The sequence below is a fragment of the Pinus tabuliformis genome, chromosome 3_2 (assembly GCF_031772625.1).
Source record: "Pinus tabuliformis cultivar Carrire ecotype Pingquan chromosome 3_2, CPIR1, whole genome shotgun sequence".
In the NCBI taxonomy this organism is placed as follows: Eukaryota; Viridiplantae; Streptophyta; class Pinopsida; order Pinales; family Pinaceae; genus Pinus; species Pinus tabuliformis.
The window spans coordinates 1,060,579,217-1,060,604,153 of NC_142302.1; positions in this window are offsets into that span (position 1 = coordinate 1,060,579,217).

Genomic DNA, 24,937 nt, shown 5'->3' on the forward strand with positions numbered 1-24,937 from the left:
TAAGTCCTTGGGAAACCCCAAATTTATACTTATCCAAATTTCCAACTTCGGCAAATTCGGTTTCCCGGCTCGTCGGCACCTCCGCACGGTTGCCGCATGACTCACCAACCCTTCATTCACCTTGTTGCACGTCTTCGCTGGTTCTCTCTTCGTTTGGTCAGTATGCCCAAACCGTGTATACCTGCCCACACGCAATCCCACTTGCCAACTCTTGGCAAATGCCCAAATCGTGTGAAACAACACGTAGTACCGCCTGCCTAACTCTACGACCTCCGGTTCCAACCTTCGTCTCCACCGTTGAGTGGACGCCCTACTCGGGTCGCCCGTCGTGCACGCCTGCACGGACGCCTTCACCTGGCCACCCGTCGTGCACGCCTACCCGGATGCCCTTATTGATCACCCACACACCTGCCCAGGTCACCCGTCGTGCAGCCCTGCACGGACGCCCTCACCCGGGTCGTCCGTCGTGCAGCTCTGCACGGGCGGCCGCCCGGGTCACCCGTCGTGCAGCCCTGCACGGCGACTCATCTAACTCGCACTTCCGCTCCTGCCTTCGCACTGCGTCTATGTGCTGCATTTAGAGATGATGATCGATGAATGATCGATGGTAGAAATGCCTCCAACACACTTCCATATACACCAAGTGTAGGGCATGGTCCTGGCTGCCTAGCTGACTTACCCAAAGCCCCTACACCATCGCAAAAGCCTCCAAACGTACCGTCGGCTCCACACAAATGTTGGTCGGCCTCCATAGCATTTCTCACCATGCCACCATGCATATATATGCTCGCCCTCTCCTTCTACCATGTGCATAATACATCGCACATCCAAGGGAGAGCTCGCCCATCTCATAACCGCAGTCGTTCAGCCTACCCGCGTGTCCATTCAGGCCTACCCGCGTGCACGCACTGTCCACCCGCGCGCCCAGGAACTGCAGGTCGTTACATCCTCCTCCACCTAAAATCGTTGTCATCCTCGACAACATACCATCCTGGTAGCCATCCACCAAGATCATCAATATCCATGATGTCAACTCCTCCACATACTGCAAACATCTCTGCATCATATGTAGAACCATTATCTCCACCATGTCTCGTTCTAGCAACCATCTGTCACCAAGATCACCATACGAAGGTATACACCTCATCGGTGTGTCATACATCGGAAATCATCTCAATCCATGATCATCGATCACCTTGTCACAATCTCCACATGCTGCTCTCCATCGTGGAAGGCTGGCCCTTCCATCTCAAGCTACATGCGTCCTGCAACCTCCCGTGTTGACCTGATCATGTGTCGTCCTCATGTGAACTGCTGCCATGATACTCCAACAAATGCTAACACATCTCTGCGCACTGCTAGCCTTCATGTCTGAACTAGTTGGGTAGCTAATCCAACTGCCACGCTCAAACCATGAGAATGCACATCCTCATGCCATCATCAGTCGTTTCTCAGAACATCCTGTCACATCCTCAACTCGATCAAGAATCCATCTCCATATAAGTAAGCCATGCTCAGGTCCATGAAGTAGTCCTCATCTCATCTGCAACATGCTATCCATGATGTGCTGCCCATGATCATAGATCAATCAACGCCCATGGGTCAAAAGTGGTTAAGTCTCGGCTCAACCTATGCCCAAGTGTTGCCACCAAGGCATCATCATCGTTGTAACTCCATCACTCCAAAGTGTCTCATATCGATCCTCCACATCAAGTCACTCTTCCAAGCCACATCCATACATGTACTTGAAAGTATGCACCCCATCCTACATCAAAGTCTCTGACCTCAGCTTGTCAATGCATCAGATCCTCCAAGTCCACCATATATGAAGTCCCCAAAAGTCACAACAATCTCATGTCATCATGAGCTCCATAAGCCATCCCCAACCAACATCTCAGCAAGCATACAATTCTTGGCCCAGAGGTCTCTGCAAGATGCCTTAGCTCTCCACGTAGTAGGAATGCTCCATAGTCTGCTCACAACTCCATCCAAGTCCATGGCCTTGTTGTACAAGAATGCACAACCTCTCCATTGGCTCATAAGTAATAAGTCTCCATGTCACACTAGCAAATCCACCTGCACAACATTCGTGCCTTAGCACTCCTCATTGGATGCCCACAAGTGACATCTCTACAAGTGCTCCTGCACAATGTCCCTACATAAGGCTGTCATGCTCCATGTCTTCACCTTGATGTCAATGACTCAAGTTGCCCATGTAGTCCAACCAAGTAGACCCATCACAACAATCGGTCATCCTTATCCAAGTCTGCTCTCTTCGGTCTTAGTGAACTTGGTCACCCAACCATATCATCATCATCACGAGTTCCTTCCATCATAGCTTCCTCACTAAGGGTTTCACCAAGACTATCTCTTGGTCTCGGCCATGAGAAGTCCACCCAAGCATGATCGTACCTCAAGAGTGTGCCCTCCAATCTGTCCATGAGTCATGCCGGGCACTTAGGCATATGGCTAAAGCATGACCCAGTCCTCCACAATGATCATCATGTTCCTCCTTTGTCACGGGCCTTTGCACCTTCTACCATAAGGTCACAAACAACCCCAACAAGTCCTGCAACAATCAACAATCCTTTCTTCTCCATACAAGGTCTCATCATAGACATCCATGGTAAGATTCCCCCTAGCATCGGCAAACTGACTTTGCCCTTCCCTGCATACGGTCCATCTATCAAATGCTCAAATGAAACACAAGTATCAATAGTACTTACATCATCATCATGAGGCTCCTCCATATGAGTATCCTCATCCATCCATGTCTGCAAACTGCACGATCCTGGTCCAACTTGATCATCCTCAAGTTCATCCTCCATCGTTGTCACATCTGCAACATTCTCAATCATCACGGCTTCCTCTTCCTTGTCAGCACAATCTTCATCTTCATCCTGCTCCATTGTCTAACCAAGTTGAAGAAGTTCGTCCTCAACATTCTTTTCCAAGACTTCAAGCTTATCTCAAATCCGGGGATTCTCTTCTTTCATCCGCCTTAACTTGTATAAGGTAAGCAAGAGCTTCCCTTCGCATTCTTCCAAACCTGCCATGTCTTGTCGTTCAGCTTGGCCCAAGCACTAGGCTTCACCTCTGCTAAACCTCTTTCTCCATTCACCAGCTTCACCAAGTTCCCTACAATCACGAACCAACTCGTGTTCCACTTGTATGTGAAACCAACTTCCTTCACCTGCAAGTAACTGCTTCCACTGTCATCAATCGTCAAGTGCATCTACACCTGCACTTCGTCACATACCAGCTCTGACACCACCTGTCATGCCCCTACACCTGCGGTACTCTTTCACCTGCTTATAGCGAGGTGCAGCACTACCAACTGTTTTCTTTTCACCAATACTTACGAATATAAACTACGCCTAACAATCCATACTTAGTTTATTTTTCGTTGCCTAGGTATTATTATGTATTCCTCTATACAAGTGAAAGTCCATAACATTCACATAACAACATTATATAAGAGAAATTCACAACAGTATAAAGGGAGGGACAACTCCCTGCAATATGAGTCTGCCTGAATATATATATATATATATATAATTTTTCCACTTTTACAAAGTACAGACTAAGTCCTTGGGAAACCCTAAATTTATACTTAGCCAAATTTCCAACTTCGACAAACTCGGTTGCCCAGCTCGTCGGCACCTCCGCACGGTTGCCACATGCCTCACCAACCCTTCATTCACCTTGTTGCACATCTTCGCCGGTTCGCTCTTCATTTGGTCAGTACGCCCAAACTGTGTATACCTGCCCACACGGAGTCCCACTTGCCAACTCTTGGAAAATGCCTCATGCCTCATGTAAGAGGTCTTTTAGCACTTAAACTAGGCTAGTAATATGATTGCTACATTGTGCTTGAGGAGATGAAAGCATTAACTCTTGGTAACCTATAGGTGGAGGGATTGTGAGACTAGTGCTATGTTATGAGGATGATATGAATTGCTCTCACAAGCTTATGTACATGTATTTGAATGGGCAGTAATATTGATGAGAAGATTTTCCATTCATGAATTGATTCCAATGCATTTCTTTGTTGTTATAGTGGTAATCTAGTATTTCAATTGTGTACTCATGTGGTTTACACATTGGTTACATTTTTATGAACTAATTCATTTTCATGGAGCTTGTGTGTTGACTTTGAATCTTTGTTCTTAATTCAATGTCATTATTAGCAATTGATTGTGAACTAATATGAAGTTGACTGCTAGCACTTTCCCATTTTGTATGTCTTAGATACTTTCATCTATTTGATGCTTCCTCAAGGAATCTTATTGCTCATTGTGTTGTTGTTGCTTTCTTATATAATATTATGTAAGTGATCATTGGAAAGTTGATCTTTTTCTCATTCTTCTAACATATTACACTCAGTCTCACCCTCATATTCGCATTCGATATCCAAGAGAAAACACACATACCATGGAAACCAAACAAATATATCTATGGGGCTTATATCCCAAACATTGTGAGTTATAACTGGGACTTCATACTAAGAAGGCCCCCTTAGTGTTGGTGGATTATCTAACACTTTCAACAAAAACAATAAACCTTTGAGTGGCTTTCTGGGCAACTAGTTTCAATAGACACCCATTTGTGCAACCCCTTACTAACTATGTCATGAAAACCCCTATTCACCCTTTTAAAGATTTGTCTACAAATTGCATTCATGTGTTCCTTAAAAATTTATCCTTGTTATGCATTTATATAATGATGATACTTGCTATCTTATTCAATTTGTAGGATTATGTAGAGTTTAAAATTTGAGGGTGCTTATGAGAAAATCATATTAGGTTCAAAGAGATCCTGATGGCCATCTCTGCTATTGAACCATCACCAAAATGGATCCCTTTATGATAGTATATTAACTATTTTATAACATTGCATAAATATTGTTATGTCTTCTTAAAATAACTTTGATTCAACAAAACCACTTAGTCCCATTTTAATGGTAAGGTTTTAAATTCCATCCCCTATGTAAGTGTAGAATGTATAACGGGGACTAATTCAAGTTGACCTACAAATAGTGATTGTTCTCGTACTAGTTCAAGTTAGAAAGATCCTTGTGATCAAAACATGGATGTGAGTGTTTGTGTACATAGGGAAAATAATCTAAACAATCACAAAATTCACTTTAACTCTAACTATAAAAAAAGAGTGGGAGAGAAAATAGGATATATATGTCTTGAAAAAAATAACAATAAGTAACAAAAAAATGTAATGGAAATAATGTATAAGTAGACATCCCCGGATGCGGGTGACACGACAGGTGGTAATGAGGAGCCACATGCTAGCCATGTGCTGCCTCAAGCTTAAGGCTGGCATTCAATGCGAGGATCGCCTCCAGGGAATAAAGGTATGGGCGAACAGAGGAAGCAATTCAATGCTCCGTCCGGGTTATTGGAGCAACTGCAGCGAGCAGTTATGGCGAGCAGAGCTCGAGGTGGTGATGAAGAGGTTAAAAAAGGTGGCGGGACGGCTCGCCATGCGCTGGTTCATGCTCAGTATTTGGTTTTTGGAGTTCAGGCTCTTGCCTGGTCTTTGGTTCTCCGGGCAACAGCTCTTGCCATCCCCCTGTCTGTTGGGTGCCGTCTCAAGTCTGAAAGGCTGGTTGGGTGCCGTCTCAAGTCTGTTGGGTGCCGTCTCAAGTCTGAAAAGCCATCCTATTCCGCATTGTTCCTTACCCCCGGTGCTCTTGCAAAGATGGTTAGGCCTCGACAGCGCTTGCTCAGCCATCGAGGTTCTGCCCGGGGAGGGTCCTCACGTCCTCCAGTCGAAGAATCCCAATCCCACTGTTGTCGCTGCCATTGCCATCAAATTGCTGAGGCTAACCCCCTCCAAACAAGCCAATTCATGGACTCCAGTAGCCCAGATTCTGACCCAGCACCAATGCCTGCCTTCGGTTCTGCCATTTTTACCTTTAGTAGCTCTCAGGACAAACCCCGTATCAATGTCCACGTTTCGGTTCTCTTCCTTGAGGAATCTCAGGATGATGGCGATGGTCATCGCAGCAAGGGGAAGCACCCGGGCGAGAGTTCAGAGAACGTGAAGGAGATGCCAGCAGATGCTCCAGAGCATGCTTCAACCGTCCCTAGCCTCAGGAGGTGTCGACATCCAAGGGGGACAATGTCAACATGGATCCCTATCCTTCTGCAGAGGAAATGGAGAAGTATGGCTGGTGCAAGGTGGTCGAGGAGGAGCCGGACGAATAGTTGTCCATCTGTTCAGCATCACATCCTCCAGCGCTGCTCAGGTCTTGTTTTGGCTTTCTGTTTATGTCATGTTGGCTCAACGTCTGTTCTTGCTAGGTTTGTACTGCCCGAAAGGGATATTGTTGAAGGTCTTTTCTTGCCCCTGCGTGGGATGAACACTTTTGGTCCAACGCCCCTGCGCGGGATGTCTAGTTTGATATGGCTGCATTTTTGTGGTTTCGGGCCCCTACGTGGGTTGTTTTGCTCAGATGTGGAGCCCCTGCGAGGGCTGTCCTTTTGATTTCTCCCATTCCAAAATGCCACAGTTTGGCCTTTGGTAAAACGACTCTGTGAATGTAAATATCTTTCTTGTTCCTGTAAATAATAGAATAGTTTTAACGAGAAAAAAAAAATGTATAAATAGACATGAATTTGATGCAGTGAGGAAGTGTTTCTATATGAAAAGGATTCCAAAATGGTGATTGTCATGGAGATTTTCTACATCCTTTTCATTACGAAATACAAATATTTTTATATGAAAAAGGGGCTAAAATGGTGATTTATCACGTAGATTTACTATTGTGGGAATTTACAGGGTAAGTTCCTCAGAAAGAACACCAAAAGGACACCACTCACAACCAGATCACAGATCAATACACCAATATTTTTGACGTGGTTAAAACCCTCAAAGAGGGAAACAGTCCACAGCCTGAGCCAACGCGGCCACTTCAGGCAATTTATTAATCAAAGAATGAAAATTTACATAAGCTTCTCTCATGCACGGATTACCCTACAAATGACCCTCCATGCGCTTTAAATAGAATTCATGGACCAATCGGGTGTCAAACCACGGATCAAGTGTCGGCAATACCGAGGAGAGAATGAACCGTCGGATCACTACATATCGTGACCGTCGGATTGTAAGTTACAAAATGTACAACGGTAAAGAAACACACTTTACCTAACTCTATACCTAACTCTACACTAGACCAAGTTGAACTTAGCTATATCCTATGTGTCGGAATATCCTAACATCCCCCCTTAAGAACAACTTGGGATAGGATTGAAGGATTTACAAATATGACACAATAGGAGAAAGAAGGAGGCACTAGAGCCTATCCCCCCTTAGTGACAACTTCCTGAACTCCAACCATAAATCGAAGTTTAGTGAACTTCGCCTCTGTGACATCCTTTGTGAAGATGTCTGCAACTTGATCATCTATTGAAAAATATTGCACTTCAAGAACATGGTCGTGAATGAGCTTTCTGATGAAGTGCATGTGCAGTTCAATGTGTTTGCTGCGGTGATGTTGAACTGGATCTTTGCATAGCTGAATGGCACTTTGATTATCACACCAAAGTGTAGTCGGATGCTGCTGCTCAAAGCCAAACTCTGACAGGATCCGACGAAGCCACAAGGCTTCCTTACTAGCTTCTACGGCACCACGATACTCTGCTTCTGTTGATGAAAGAGAAATGGCACCCTGTTTTTTGCAAGCCCATGTAATAGGTCCTGAACCAAGAGTGAACACATAACCGGCAGTAGACTTCCGATCAACAGGGTCACCAGCCCAATCGGAATCAGTGAAACCAACCAATAGAGGAGATGCTTTGGCACTGTAATGAATCCCAAACTGAACTGTACCTCAAACATAACGAAGTATTCTTTTAGCTGCTTTCCAATGACTTTCACGAGGGTTTTGCATGAACCGAGCAACAAGGCCAACAGCAAAGGAAAGGTCAGGACGAGTATGGGTTAGATACAAAAGTTTTCCTACAAGTTGACGGTATAAGGTAGCATCAACTTCAAGAGAAGTACAAGTGACTGAGAGTTTGACTCCAGACTGAAAGGGAGAAGGGGCTGGCTTACAGTCTTCCATGTGAAAATGACGTAGAATATCACAAGCATACTTTGACTGGGAAAGGGAAATACCCTCCTTGGATTGCAAGACTTGAAGACCGAGAAAATAGTGTAAGTGTCCTAAGTCTGTCATTTCAAATTTCATTTTGAGGCTAAACTTCACATGGTTTATAAGGTTGGGATCACTACCAGTAAGGATAAGATCATCAACATAAAGAACAAGGATGATAAGGGAGTTGCCCACTTTCTTGGTGTAGACAGTATTGTCAGAATGACACCTAGAAAAGCCAGATTCTAAAAGAAAGCTATCCATTTTGGCATACCAAGCCCGAGGAGCTTGCTTGAGACCATAAAGGGATTTCTTAAGTCGACAAACAAGGCTGGAGTCTGTTTGTATGAAGCCAATGGGTTGTTCCATATAGATTTCTTCATGCAAGTCCCCATGCAAGAAGGCAGATTTAACATCCATCTGATGGACTTCCCATTTGAAAGAGGCAGCAAGGGAAAGAACAAGGCGGATAGAGTTCATTTTGGCAACAGGGGAGAAGGTTTTAGTGTAGTCAATGCCTTCAACCTGTGAAAAGCCCTTAGCAACAAGACGAGCTTTATGTTTATCAACTTTCCCATCTGGTCCATACTTGGTTCTGTAAACCCATTTGCATCTAACAAGTTTTCGTCCCTTTGGTAAAGGAACAAGATCCCATGTATCATTTGCCAATAATGAATGATATTCTTCATTCATAGCTGCTTCCCAATCTGGATGGCCTGAAGCTTCTGCAAAGGTGTCAGGATCATAATTTACTGGAGCTTGAGCCAGTAAAGAAGAGGCTGTCTCGAACTGAGAACGTGTGCGTCGCTGATCTGTAGGATCACCAGCAAGATCACCAGCTGCATCTCGAGTAGCACGAACCCATTTTGGAAGCTCAGGAGCTGAAGGAGGATCCTGAGATGGTGGGGGAGGATTGTTATCCTCACTTTCATCATCTGAAGAAGAAATGTTTTCAAAGGTAGAAGAGATAGGGAGAGGTGGCACATCCGCCGAACTAGGCTCGCAGGCCGATATATTTTCATCAAATTTTACATCTCTTCTAATGATAAAATTTTTGGACTTAAATGGAATAAGTCTATAGCCTTTGACATCTTCAGAATATCCAACAAAAGTACATTTTTCACTCTTAGGTTCTAAAGCTTTATGCTTTTCATCTGGAATATGGGCCCACGCTTCACTTCCAAAAACACGAAAGTGACTTACATCTGGTTTGATTGAGCTCCATGCTTCTTCTGGAGTGATATTCTTTAAAGCCTTAGTAGGAGTGCGATTTATTATGTAATTTGCACAGTTAATTGCTTCTGCCCAAAAACTAAGACCAAGTCCTTTAGATTGTAGCATACAATTAGCCATTTCCTTTAAGGTGCGATTTTTCCTTTCAACTACACCATTTTGTTGTGGAGTATATGGAACAGTATGTTGCATTTGAATTCCATTCTCAGTGCAATAGTTGATGAATGTGTTTTTAACATATTCTCCGCCATTATCAGATCTTAACTTAAGAATTTGATGTCCAAATTGTTTTTCAACAAAGGCCTTGAAGGCCAAAAAAGTGTTAAATACTTCACTCTTGAGTTTTAAGAAGTATACCCAAGTGCGTCTGGAGAAATCATCAATGAAAGTTAAGAAATACTTGCAACCAGAGAATGACACAACTGGAAGTGGACCACATATATCACTATGCACAAGTTGTAAAGGGGCTGAGGCGTGCCAAGAGGCACGTTTTTCAAAACTATCCTGATGATGTTTTCCGAGTACACATCCGGAACAAACACCATCTCTGCAAGATACCATAGGAAGACCTGTCACCATATTTTCTTTACATAGATGCTGAAGGGAGCGATAGTTTAAGTGACCAAATCGCTCATGCCAAAGTTTGCTCACTTCATCGTTATGAGCAACAAATACTGAGGGAAGATTTGATGACCCAAAGTTGTGAAACTTATACAACCTTGTAGAATCATCAGCAATGCCAGTAGCCAAAATCTGTTTAGGATCTTTTAAGTCCTTGATTACAACATCATGAGGTGAAAATTCAACGATTTTACCTTCACCTGAATGAGTTATCTGATATACAGATAGAAGGTTGCAGGATAAGGTTGGAACACATAATACATCATTAAACTGACCATTGTCTAGATGAACATTTCCAGTCCCTACAACATTAAGAGATCTATCATCACCAACATATATATTTTTGGTGTTACAATCATTTAAAGAAGAAAACATGGCTTTGTTTTTGGCCATGTGATAAGAAGCTCCAGAATCAATGAGCCACTCATGAGAATGAGAAGAAGAAGATACATTTAATGCATAGCCAGACCGAGATGCTTGACAACCACATGCAGAAAGTGCCATTCCTGAATATGAAGTTGAAGATTGCCCCAAATGGATGTTATGCTTCTTCATTGCTGCTTCCAAGGCTTCCATCTTCTTAAAGCATTTTGATTCTAAATGCCTATCTCGATTACAAAAATTGCAATGTCTATCAGTCTTCTTCCCTTTGTCTTTATTTGTCTTATCATTTTGTTGAAATGATTTTTCATTTTGGGGCTGAAATTGCTTAGGACCCTTGTTTGGTTTAGGACCATTCTTTTTAGGATATGAATTTTTAGGATTCTTTGAATTTGGTTGTTGCTGGGCGGCTAACGCTTTCTTGGAAGAGTTTCCAAGATTAAGAAGACCAAGGTGTAAGAGTTTTTCTTGTTCTCTTATTAAAGAATCACAAAAAGAGTCAAAGGAAGGGGGCTTGTAGTCTTTTCTTTGAGAAATGAAGGCTTCTCTTGTGGAATGGAAGGTGAAAACAAATACAAAGTAGGCTGGTCCCAACTTAGTAAGGATGGAATAAATAAGGTTACTATCTTCTTTCTTAACCTTAACACCTTCCAAAAGATATCTAAGGGTCTTGAACTTAGACAAGAAATCTTCAATGCAAGAAAAATTATTAGGGTCCAATGTAAGCAACTCATTTTCAAGTTGATGGGCTCTAATTTCATTTTTAATCCCAAAAACTTTATTGATTTGTTCCATTGCTTCATGAGGAGTTTCAAGTTCTTCAATATGGAATCTAAGATCTGGAGAAATAGACGTCCCTATCAAACCACGTGCTTGATCTTGTCTATTTTCCCATTTAGCAGCCTTGTCTTCATCTTTCGGTTTATTTTCTTGGCCTGTGGCTATTCGGTAGAGACCTTTACTTCTAAGTAAATCCTCCATGTAGGACAACCATTGGAAGTAGTTGGTGTTGTCAAGGGTAACTTGGTATTGACTTTCCATTTCAATAGAAACTGAAGCTGAAGATGCTGAAAGTAACTGTTCCAATGGATAGATCTCGAAAAATTAGGCTGGTTTAAAAAAAGGGCTCTGAAAAAGGCTTCCGGATGAAGAAGTTATGGCTTTTTGAAAAAAAGTTGTTGAAGTTATCGATGAAGTGCGGGAATGTGTGGAAATGAAAAAGTCCAGCCCCACAAAATGGAGACTTGAACCCAAGACCTCTACTCTCTTAAAATAGCTTTGAACCAATTGATCTATACAAAAAATTTGAGAGAGAGAGAGAGGGGGGGGGGGGGGCTTTGGGTTGCGTGTTTTCTTTGAGAAAGCTCTTTTTCCCTACAAAACAAAAAACACAAAACCCAACACGGATATGCAAAGAAGATGATCCTTGCGGCTCGAAGTTAGCTTTACCCAAAAAACTAAATATTTTCAAAAATTGAACCTTGCGGCCCAAAGTTAGCTTTAGCCAAAAAACTAAATATTTTTCTCAATGTTTCTGATTTTCCGAGATCACACTAAGGTGCAGGGAAAAGAGCATACGCATGAGAAAAATCCTTCCTTTCTGTTTCTGATTTGCCCAGATCGCACAGAGTCGCAGGGCAAAGAGCATATGCAGAAATGAAAGATATAGATCCGGTTAAAAAAATCTAAATAAACCGAAACCGAAATAAGCAAAGAGAAAATAACAGTAAACTGCAAATAAACACTGTATACCTCCAGATCTTAAAAATGACGCAGCTAGGGCTACCGGAAACCTTTTCGCGTGAAACGAAAGGGGTTCCTCACTGGAACAGATGTTCTGAACACAACAGAGCAGTCCTCTCGGCCCGAAAGCAGTCAGAAACAGCAGATCTAGGAAACGGCAGTCGGATGCAGTTCTATCGGCTTCAGATTTGGATCACCAACGGACGCGGCCCTCAAATGGCTCCGATACCATGTGGGAATTTACAGGGTAAGTTCCTCAGAAAGAACACCAAAAGGACACCGCTCACAACCAGATCACAGATCAATACACCAGTGTTTTTGACGTGGTTAAAACCCTCAAAGAGGGAAACAGTCCACGGCCTGAGCCAACGCGGCCACTTCAGGCAATTTATTAATCAAAGAATGAAAATTTACATAAGCTTCTCTCATGCACGGATTACCCTACAAATGACCCTCCATGCGCTTTAAATAGAATTCATGGACCAATCGGGTGTCAAGCCACGGATCAAGTGTCGGCAATACCAAGGAGAGAATGAACCGTCAGATCACTACATATCGTGACCGTCGGATTGTAAGTTACAAAATGTACAATGGTAAAGAAACACACTTTACCTAACTCTACACTAGACCAAGTTGAACTTAACTATATCCTATGTGTCGGAATATCCTAACAACTACATCCTTGTCATCACTAAATAATTTACATAAAAGAGTGATAGACATATTTTCAATGTTAAACTTACTATGATAAACTTTGTGCCATAATGAAAAGTTGGAAAAAAATAAATTAGAAATTTCCATTTTTTCTTAAAAAAAATATTATGGTAATCATTAAGTAACGGGTGATCTGATGCATCAAATAAGGGGTTATTTCCTCATGGAAAAGGCAACCAATGCAAATATAGTAAATATCAAAACAAATAAAATTTGTAAATGCCTCATATAATTTCTAACATGTAGCCTCATACAATTTCCAACGTAAACAATATGATTTCGATGAAATGACATGTAAAAGATAAGAAAATTTTGATAAAATAGATGGTTGAATTTTTACAATTAAAACCATGTTATACTATACAATTTCTAGTTACTAAAACACATTTTCAATTGAAAATTTATGCATAATTTCACCAATGTATAATAAAGGAAGATAGCTAGAAAAATTTGCAATCAACCCATGGTTGTCCCATAAAATTTCCATTGTCCACATTGTCATCTTTCAAATGAGATAAAATTTTCTATAAAATAAAGTACTTTGAAGAATAATCACTATCCAAATAATTATTATGTAAATTAATAATAATACTTACATTAAGGGCCAATACATAGACGTAGCTCATATAATATTAAAGAACTTGTGCAATATTAAATGATATTTATGACAATTTTTACAGCACTCTACTACTTCACAATTTGGAATGGTCAATGAGGAGACATTTTAGTTAAAATGACAACTAAATCCTCATCAATTGAAAATATGAATATATTAAATATTTTTTTAAGCATACAACATAAAAATATAAATAAAATTATGAATACAATAAATATTTAGTTTAAATAAAAATAAAAATAAATCTTAAATGTATTAGCTATAACAACTATAACAATGATGTTCAATAATGACAACACATGTTCACAAGAATCACATTGTCAACTTTAACTTCTCAAATTGTCATTTTCTAAATCTCTAATATTTGAGTGCAGAAAATAATGATAAGAGGTTATTAAGATTTAAGTAGAATGAAGAATGACTTTTGTGTATATATAAACAATCCAAGAAAATTAATTTAATTAAATCCATCGAAATGAAAATTTTATTGTATACTTGTTTGGGAATAAAATTATTGAAAAGTAAAGAGAAAAAAAAAGTCAAAGTAAAAATTAAGAAAAAAGAATATGAACAATGCAATTGGAATTGAAAATAGAGAAAAAGAAAACCATAGAAAAAAAGAAAAGAAAAAAAAAAAAAAAAAATACACTCAAAGTAAAAAATAATAAAACTAAAAAATGAAAAATAAAAAATAAGAAAAAATATTTTTTTAATTATTTTTTCCTCATTACACATCTCCTTTGTAGTCAAATGCACAAGCCCTCTTAATAACCACCAGTGGAAACTCCGGAAATTCCAAAAATAACACCTAAAAACAACTCTGAATAATTTTATAGCGAAATTAAGAAAAGTTGCGATTAACAAGAAACGGTTGAATAATGGAAGGCTGATTTAAACGACAGAAGGTGACACATACACTCGATCAGCGTCATCTTCGGGTGGCGTTTAGCGGATGACATTTCTTTCACGCGAGATGACACAATATCGAGATAAATTTATAAGAGGATTGGTTGATGTGCAATGAAGAACCGACAGGCCGCGTAGGATGCCGTGCCGTATGGGAGTAGCAGCAGCATTCAAACATTGACTTATTGATAAGCTCAGTGGAAATATGACCACATATGTCAAGAATTGTCGACACCCAACCAAAATCTTGTTGCTCGTGAACGAACAAATTTGCCAACGTCTCTCTGCTTTCCTTTTTCTGCTTTCAACATCTTAAGATGCAAGTTGTCTAAGGTTAGGAAAGATCCAGCCAGTCAAAGTCTGCGTGGCCCTCAGTTTCTCCAAATTTTGAATTGGAACTCATTTTAACGGCTGGTAGAGGTAGATGTCTAAATCTTATCTATATAAAACAGTACCATGAGTATATATTCAACACAATTTACCCATTTTCTAATCATCATACACCGCCATTCACGGTTCACATTCGCCTCCAAATTCCCATGAAAACAGCATTCACGGTTCTATATTCAGTACCATTTTGCCATGTCTTGTTCAACAACAAATTCACATTGGCAAAAATAGAGGTAGGCCAAAAATTTATTGGTCATCAAGGATGTTTTGAATGGTATATAGTAAGAGATGAAAAAGGGTGGCTACGAAAACAAGAAGTCATCTCATTCCTAACAATTCCATTAGTTTTGAAAGTTAGAAATGACATTAAATTCAGTTGAAATTGAAGCTCAGAGATAATCATAAATATAATTGTTAAAGAGTTGGTTATTAAAGATTGTGATCTTCTCAATAAGATCTTTGGAGCTGCAGTCTAATTCTATAAGGTTTCTTAAGCTTATAAAATGTTTGAAAATGTTCGATTTTCGCATAATAAAATACTTTTAAGCTCCAGTTTCAGTTTATCAAATTTATCATTAATCGGCTTTATAGTATCTTCAATTAAAAAAAGATAAGAAGGTAAAAATTCTAGTTTATTAATATAAAAGTTTAATGTATTACGGAAAATATATAATTAAAGTAAATTAATTGGCTTTGCTTTTTTAATGACAAGCAGGTATAATAACTCAAGAGTAAGGTACAAACAGTTTCTTTTATGAGAATGATGGAAGGTGGTAAAGAAATTTTAAATGATGATGATGATGATGATGATGATGAAGAAGAAGAAGAAGAAGAAGAAGAAGAAGAAGAAGAAGTGGTCTATCGGACCTATAATTTTCTTAGTTTTTCATTAACTGGCTCCTCGTCTTTCTTGGCGAGATTGGTGTTGTAGCTTTTTTTTTTTTTTCTACGGTCTTCCAACTTCCTTTATCTTGCATCTCCTTCATCTCTTCTGGTTCTTGGGACATTGGTGTCTTAGCTTCGCAATCTATTGTGTTCATCCTTTTGAAGGTAGTCGGAGAGGAAGTTTGGTCTAGGAGATCTGTTTTGCTGTTAAATGAAGATTTATTTTGTGCGGTATTCGAATCCTCATAACTGTTGATGCTTGAAGGGTTGTCGAGTTCACTTTTTTGTTGTTGGGCAGGGCTTTCTCCCTGCTTGTCCTGAGAGTTGTTTCTTTCTTGCCCAATTTCTTGTGATTCAGAGTTTTCTCTAGAGTATTCTTCTTTGATGACAGTGTAGTGTTCTTTTTGCGCTCCTTCCCACCATGTAGATCTGTGGTGGTTTTTTCTAGCAGAATTTTTCTCAGAGGCTTTTGGGCAATTTTTGGCTAGATGGCCCGTCTCAAAGCAAGATCGACATCTGAAGAGGACACTTTCATAATCAAGTTTCTGGTTCCACACATAGTCTTTACTTGTTAGGTTTATTTCCGCTGGGAATCCGGCGCTGAAGTCCATTTCCACACAAATGCGTGCATAGGTGGTTCTGGCATATTCCTCTGTTTCTGGGCACCTGCAGTAAAATTCCCCAATTGCATTTCCAATGGCTTTTAGCGAGGAGAGATTCCAGAGATGCAAGGGTAGACTTGGCAATCTCACCCAAACTGGCGCTGAGGTTATGACTGCTGTTGATGGATCGAATGATGGGTTCCATGGCTTCATGAATAGGCCTGATTTTTCCCAAAATCAAGTGCCGGAATCTAGAATACATTGTCTAATTTCAGGATTTTCAAAATCTACTATAAAGAAACCCCTAGCAATATATATGCAATATTAATGTATTTTATTTTAATATTTTTGTAAATATAATATATATTTTGTTTCCTTTATTTATGTCATGTTTTAAAGAATTAAATGCTAACATCTTTATATATATATATATATATATATATATATATATATATATAAAATAGGCTAACATCTTTATATATATATATATATATATATATATATATATATATATATATATATATATATATATATAATGCTAACATATATATATATATATAATCTTTTAATATGAAATGTTTAATAAATCTGAAAATTATAATTGTGATTAAAATTTATAGAAATTTGTGAAATTTTTAATTTTTTATATAAAACAATATTGTTTTTAGAATTTTAAAATTAATATACAGTTATAGCTTAATTTATAAAGGAAATGACTCTTTTAATTTAAATATGAATTTAAGTTGTTTGATCTATAGAATTCTTGTGTCACATGGGTTTTTGAGGTTGCTAAATCTATTTATGCATTCAAGAATTTATTTTAAATAACAAAAAATCGCATTCTTTAGCCGTAAAAAATACATTCTCATACTACACTACCCCTTACCATTATATATTTAATGCAATTTATTTAATATGAAAAAACATTCACTCTCTTTCTCAAATTTTATAGAGATGTTGGTCTGTAATGTTATATATAAAAATAAAAGTAAAAAATATTTATATTTATAAATTAAACCAACTTGCATTCATGCTAACTCTCTATCTACCAAGTGCCTAGAGGGATCAAACCTTTATTTACTCTAAAAAAGGTTTGAACCTAAAGAAATGTGTGTGTGTATATATATGATTCTTATATGATCCTCAAAACATGCAGCCCAAAATCCACAAACTGTAAATTGACTATTTTATTTTATTTCAATTATTAAATTTATTTATTTTAGTTTAGTTTATATTTTTAATTTTTATCTAAATTGACAATATTTACATAATAGTATAGGACATTACAACATCTCTTCCATATTGTGTTGAAGAGGTCCTCTTAGGGTAAAAATAGTAATATTTCAATTTCCAACCTAGTTTTCACATCAACTTTATACAGATGGATAAAGTAATTGGAAGTATACAATTTTTAATTACATTGATAGGCATGCCTATTTTTGAATGTGGCTTCTATAATTTTAAAAAGATTATCCGTGTAATGTCTATCTGGGGATAGCTAACCATAACCAAAAAGGAACCCTAAGTAGAGAGCTATCAAAAGTGAAAAATAAAAAAGAAGATAGAAAAAATCAACATAATTGGAGTTCTACTGTGAGATATACTGAATAGAAAAGGTTAAAGCATAGAACACACAAAGCGAAGACATGAGATAATTCTTCTGAGGGCTCTGAATAACAAACAAAAATCTAAACAAACATCTTTTCCTTCCCATCAGAGGTGTGCCAAGGTGTTATTCTATAAGGTCTAATATCCATTCCATTACATTAGGTAGTAGTGGAGACACTCCAAAGAATGAATGACATTGTTGCTATGCCCCTACTTATCCATTGGTATGCACCCCAAGATAAAATTCATATGCTAGTATAAATATATGGTTTGCATTCAATGGTTGAAATGTCTTGTAGTGTGCCTTATATCAAGGATCTAGTCAGCCCATTCAACCATCATTTTCGTTTCAAAGGGGGGGGCTCTTTCTGAGGCATCTTCACTCCTAGCTCTAGAAATTTCGTCCTTAATAGGATAAGGTTTAAGCTTCTGGTAACATGTTGTGAAGTCCTACAAATACTGGTGCATGCTCAAGTGACCCCTTTAGACCCTCGCTTAATATTATGCTTCCCCCATCATACACGACCCACTAAATAAAAAAAATCTGATGAGACTTGTTCCAAAAGGTTACAACATGTAGAGAGATAATTCTTTAGTTCAATCTTCAAGTAACGTTACCACCCCACAAATTTACTCAAATGGTGCAATGTTGAAAATGAAAAGTATCATAGAATTACTTCTATCCAAGCCCCTACATATCAAGGATAGGTGTATAGTCTATCAAAATTCTTACTTTTACAGAGAAACAACCTTGAAAATACACCCTTATAACGAGATACTCTTTAGAGGAGAGAGTGCACTCCAATTCTTGTGCGAAGATCTTGAAGACAAATAATATAACATGTGAGGAATAATACGTTATTATACATCCACAAGATTTCAGTTATGCCACCTCCTTAGAGAATAGAATAAATAGAGGGAAGCAAAAATCACTCCACAACCCAAGCTCCTGTAATTCTCACCACAAATCCCCTCCCAACACCAAAAAAACTATCAAAGAAGAAAATTGTAGGGAAGGTTAGTTTCCAATTGAAGCGAAAATACTTTGGTGCGAAGGGAGGATAATCATATAACATTGATTCTAGATCCCTCTAGTCTTATAACTAGTCCAGAAGTATGACATACAATTAATTTCCATAATGTGATACGTAGATTCTAACTAGGCTAGAAATAATAATAAACCTAAGTACCAATTAACCAATATGAGATTGAAATAATGAGAGAAATTTTTGAAATCTTACTAGGAAAAAAAGGGTTCAATGATAGTGGAAATTCAATACATCAAATACCTAAGCCTTTTCATTTCTTGAAATAGTAGTAACAAAATTGGTTTTACGCACATAGAGGACACATTGATAATCATTCCAATATAAGACCAAAGTATACCATAGTGAATAGGAGACAAATAATAATTACCTATAATAAGCTACTTTTCCTCGCCTTGGAAAGAAAATGCCTTCCCTTCTGGTTGTCGAGATAGATGTTAATGATAATTCTCCAACACAGAGAAGGTTGCCTCCCCAGTCAGGGCCAATAGTTCCAAATTCCCACTAATAGATAAAAAATGAAAATTGAGATTGAAAGGATTAATAAGATAAAATTTTCTGGACCCTTCAATGGAAATATGAAAGCAAGAAACCAATGGCTACAACCATCTTAATTCTATGGAAAAAAACCACACTAATCCCTTTGCTCGCACAAAACCATTACTCTCGCAATTGACATCGAGAAACCAAATAATACAATAAACCAAGTTAATATGTGTGAAAACAAATTTTCAATATCTTAATGTACATATTTAAAATAAGTTTTTTATTTAAAATGCTTGAGAATTGGTACACAAAATTTAGAGCTTGGGGAAGGAAATTTCATGAGGAGTGTTAGGTCCCTATAATACTAGTGATTCCCCCATAACTATTGTCATTGTAGCCCTTATTGTTATTGTTGTGTCCCTATTGTCCCCATATTGTTATTATTGTGCCCCATAGAAGCCCACTATTGTTATTTTTGTTCCCTTATCTTATTATTGTTATGTTGGCTTTGATTATATTGTTACCCCTTAGACTCCTATATATAGAAAGAAGGTTTTGTCATTTGTATCATCCAAGAATTGTTCATTTGTGTAATGTAAATGAGGTTTCCCCCTCAAAGAGATTGATTTCTAAGTCCTCGATCTATATTTTCTATCTCTTTTTGAGCTAGCTTCATAACATTTGGTATCAGAGCTTTGGATTTTAGGGTTTTGCTGCTCCAAAATAAGTCATTGTGGATTTTTCGCTATAAATTTTGTTTTCGATATTTTGGAAGATAAAAAAAACCCATTTTAGATGAGATCTCGATGATAGCGAGTCCAAATTTCAGTTCTTGTGTCTCTACATTTTCAAATATATGATCCAAGGAAGTTAGGGTTTTTGCAGGCTCCCGAATTACATCCCAAATAGGTGACCTTCAGAAAATCATCATAAATTTCTCTCTGAGTATCAGATTGAAATTTTGTATGAATTTACAGAAATAGGACAGATGATATTTTTATGTGCAACACTTTCAGATCCGAAGGTTCAAATAGTGACACGTGGCACTTTGTACAAATTCGCTCTACTAAAAAAGTGTATAATCAGGTCATATTGGGAGAGTGGGAATAACCCTCCCTTGGAGAATCCAATTTCGATTAGACTTGTGGCATTGGAAAGAGGACTCAGATGGATACCACAGTTCACAATTTCATACCTTGGAGATTTCAAATTTTTGAGACACATCAAATACAATATCAAGCTCCTACAAAGTGAAAAAATTTGTGTAGTTTTTTTAAAATTTTGCACACGTTTGGTTTGAAAAAATAGTTTGAATGAATTCAAAGGGCATACTGAAGCATAATTATCATTAATTGATGTCTTGAAGAAATAAAATGGAAACACCTAGCAAGCAACCTAAAATCTCTAGCATGACTCATGAAGAAGTGGAATAAATGCAACATGATATATCAAAATTATGAGACCAAGTGAAACAAAATTCACTCTCAAAAAATGTAACAAAAGCTAAGATGGATTGTTTAAAGAAAGAAGTGGAAGCTAATATGGATGTCATGGAATATAAGATAGATGGTTTAAAAAAAGGCATGGAAGCTAAGATGGATGGTCTACAGAAAAGCGTAGAAGCTAATATGAATGACGTGGAAGCTAAGATGAATAACGTGGAAGCTAAGATGGATGGCGTGGAAGCTAAGATGGATGGTTTAGAAGAAAAACTTAAAGGCAACATGGAAGATTTGAAGACAAATTTGACAAATTTTCTACAAGAAATGCTTACTAATGGCGAATGCGTAGTAAAGCAAACTCATGATGAGAAAAAAGAAATGTTGATCATGATTTCATAAACTCTAAAGTTGGATCGAAGACTGACAACGTTTCAAAGACTGATATGAGGAAGTTTGATAGCAAGGATCCTGTAACATGGATACTACAAATGGAGAAATATTTCAATCTCCATAATGTTCAAAACACACAAAAGGTACGCATTGCAACTTTATATTTGGAGCCAAATCAGTTTGTATGACCTATCGATGGCTTTGCTCTCGTAAACAAATTGTCGCTTGGGAAATTTTTACAGTTGAAATGATAGCACATTATGAGGATACAAAAAGCAAAACTTTTTTTAGCCGATTGATAAATCTCAAACAAGAGGGTTCAATGATGGGAGACATTGAGGAATTCCAAAAACTCAATATAAGGGTAAAAGGTATTCTAGAGGAGGATAGGATTGATGTGTTCGTAGGGAATTTAAATGATAACATCCAACATGAGGTTCGCCTCTGGGAACCTAATTCATTTGAGAAGGCATTCAAATTTGGAAAGAAAAATGGAAAGAACAATTATGGCAACATGGAAGCCTACCACTCACAATTATAAATATGGAAGTGTTGTTGCCCCTATCCTTCCACAACTTACAATGTTGACACCACAACAATTAGAAGAAAAAATATAAAAAGGGCTTTGTTATAGTTGTGATAGAAAATACACTAAAGATCATAATTTTGATGAGAATAAATTATTTTACATAGATTGTGAAGAGGAGGAAGAAAAGGAATAAGAAACGTCAAAAGAAGAGGATATACACCAGGAACAACCCCTAGAGAAAGAAGAAATGAATTTGACCATATCTTGTAATGCATTGATTGGAATTACCACTCCTCAAACTATCAAGATAGAAGTACATATCAAGAAGAAAAAGGTAATAGTGTTGATTGATACGGGCAGTACCCAAAATTTTATTCATTGTAAGATAGCCAAGGAATTGAATTGCTTCCTATATCTAGTTCTAGAGTGTCAAGTGATGGTTGCAAGTGGAGGAACCATAAATTTCTCTAGGAAGTGCCATAATATCAAACTATCCATGGGAGAATATATATTGAATAGCCCAATTCTTTCCATTCCAATGGGTGGTGTTGATGTTGTACTAGGAGTCCAATGGCTACAATCCTTGGGTACAATAGATTTTGATCTTCAAGAACTTTTCATGCTTTTTTCTTCGAAAGGAAAGAAATTTGAATTAAGGGGTATTGAAGGGAAAAAAGGAAATATAATCAAATCTAACAGAACAACAAAGCTTCTAAAGAAAGAACAATGAGGCGTAATTGTACAACTATGTTCATTAAAGGTTCCCAAATCGAAATCATTTATTTCTCCAGATCTCCAAGAAGTCTTGGACAATCATTTTAAGGTATTTGAGACTCCCAAATGCCTCCCACCTATTCATGATCATGACGATGCTATTCATGTGATTCCAGAAAGTGTTCCTCCAAACATCAGGCTTTACAGATATTCCTATGCCCAAAAGACTGAAATTGAACTTATGGTTGCAGAAATGCTAGAGGCTGGTATAATTCAACATAGTCAAAGTTCTTTCACTTCCCCAGTAGTATGGGTTCACAATAAGGGTCGATCATGGAGCATGTGTCTAGATTATAGGGAGCTCAACAAGTTCACTATTAAAGGCAAATTTCCCATTCCTGCCATTGATGAATTATTGGACGAATTAGATGGATCAATTTACTTCACCAAGTTGGATCTTTGTTCAGGATATTATCAAATTAGAATAAAGACTGAAGACATTATGAAAACAACATTTAGAACTCATGAGGGTCATTATGAATTTTTGGTCATGCCTTTTGGCCTTACCAATGCACCTTCTATATTTCAAGGTTTGATGAATTCCATTTTCAAACCCTTCCTTATAAAACTTTTGTTAGAATTTTTTGATGATATACTAATCTACAACAAGTCTTGGAAGGATCATGTTCAACATGTTGACAGGATGCTCAAACTATTGGAGGATAAACAATTATATGCAAAAATCTCCAAATGTTTCTTTCGAGTACAAGAGGTGGAATATCTAGGTCATATTGTATCTCATGAAGGTGTTAATGTAGACCCTAGAAAAATTAAAACCATTAAGGAATGGAAAATCCGCACATCCATAAAGCATATGCAAGGATTTCTATGGTTGACAGGGTTTATCACAAGTTTGTTAAGAATTATGGGAGAATAACAACACCTATAGCAACGTTATTGATGAAAGATGCATTTTCATGGACTCTAGAAGCAATGAAGGTCTTTGATCATCTTAAAGAGACAATGTGCCAAGCACCGGTGTTAGCTAAGCCAGACTTCACAAAAACCTTTATTGTGGAATGTGATGCCTCAGGAAATGGAATTGGTGTTGTTTGAATGCAAGAGTAAAGACCTATTTCTTTTGAAAGTCGTCCAACCAAAGGAGAGTATTTACACAATGCTCTTTATGAGAAGGAAATGTTGGAAATACTACATGCACTTAAGAAATTGCGACCCTACCTAATGCGAAGAAACTTCAAGGTAAAAATCGATCATGATAGCCTTAAATACATTTTAGCGCAAAGATTATCTTCACAAGAGTAGAAAAAATGGGTCACAAAGATGTTGGGTTATGACTTTGAAATAATCTACAAAAAGGGAAGAAAAATGTTGTGGAAGATGCACTCTCAAGCAAGGAGGAGGATGCGGAAGCATTTCTTTACGCCATTTCTATTACCCAACTAGATTGGATAAAGGAAGCAAATGATGAATTGAAGAATGATGAAGAAGTGTGGACAATCATTCAAAATATACAACAACATCCCAATACATTTGACACATTTAGCTGGAAAAAGGATTCGTTTTGGTACAAATATCGCTTATAACTATGTAAGAATTCCCAACTCAAACAATAGATTCTTATGGAATTGCACACCTCTCCCTTAGGAGGGAACTCAGGATTTCTAAAAAGTTATCACAGGGTTAGGAAGGAATTTATTTAGGATGGCCTTAAATCGGATATCCAAAAGTTTGTGGTGGAACGTTTGGTTTTCCAACAAAATAAAGTTGAAACAATTAAGACCCTAGGTCCATTACAACCTTTATCCAGTCCAAGCCAACGTTGGGAGGAGGTTTCAATGGATTTTATCACAGGTTTACCCAAGTCCAAAGGAAAGAGTGTTATCATGGTGGTAGTTCACAGACTTACCAATTATGCACACGTTTGTGCATTATCTCATCCATTTAAAGCAAGTATAGTTTCTACTGCATTTATCGAAACAATTCAAAAGCTACATGGAAACCCAAAGATTATTGTAAGCGTTGTAGATCCCATTTTCACTGGAAACTTTCATATAGAATTATTTTCTTGTCTTGGTACTCAATTAGCTCATAGCTCATCTTATCATCCTCAATCTGATGGGAAAAATAAGATAGTAAACAAATTTTTGGAAGGATATATTAGTTTCTTTGTATATGATAAATAGACACAATGGGTCAAATGATTGCCTCTAGTTGAATGGTGGGATAACACTTCCTTCCATATCGCAGCAAAAATGACCCCATTTATGGCACTTTATGGACATCGTCCTTTGTCCATCACATCATATTTAAGGGAAAATTCTAAGGTTCAAGTAGTGGAAGATCACTTCGAGCATCAACAACAAGTTCTCCAACTACTAAAGGATAACCTCACTTTGGCGCAAAATAGAATGAAACAATAGGAAGATCAACATCGCAAATAAAGAAGTTTTGATGTAGGTGATTGGTTATTCCTACGGCTACAACCATATAAACCAAT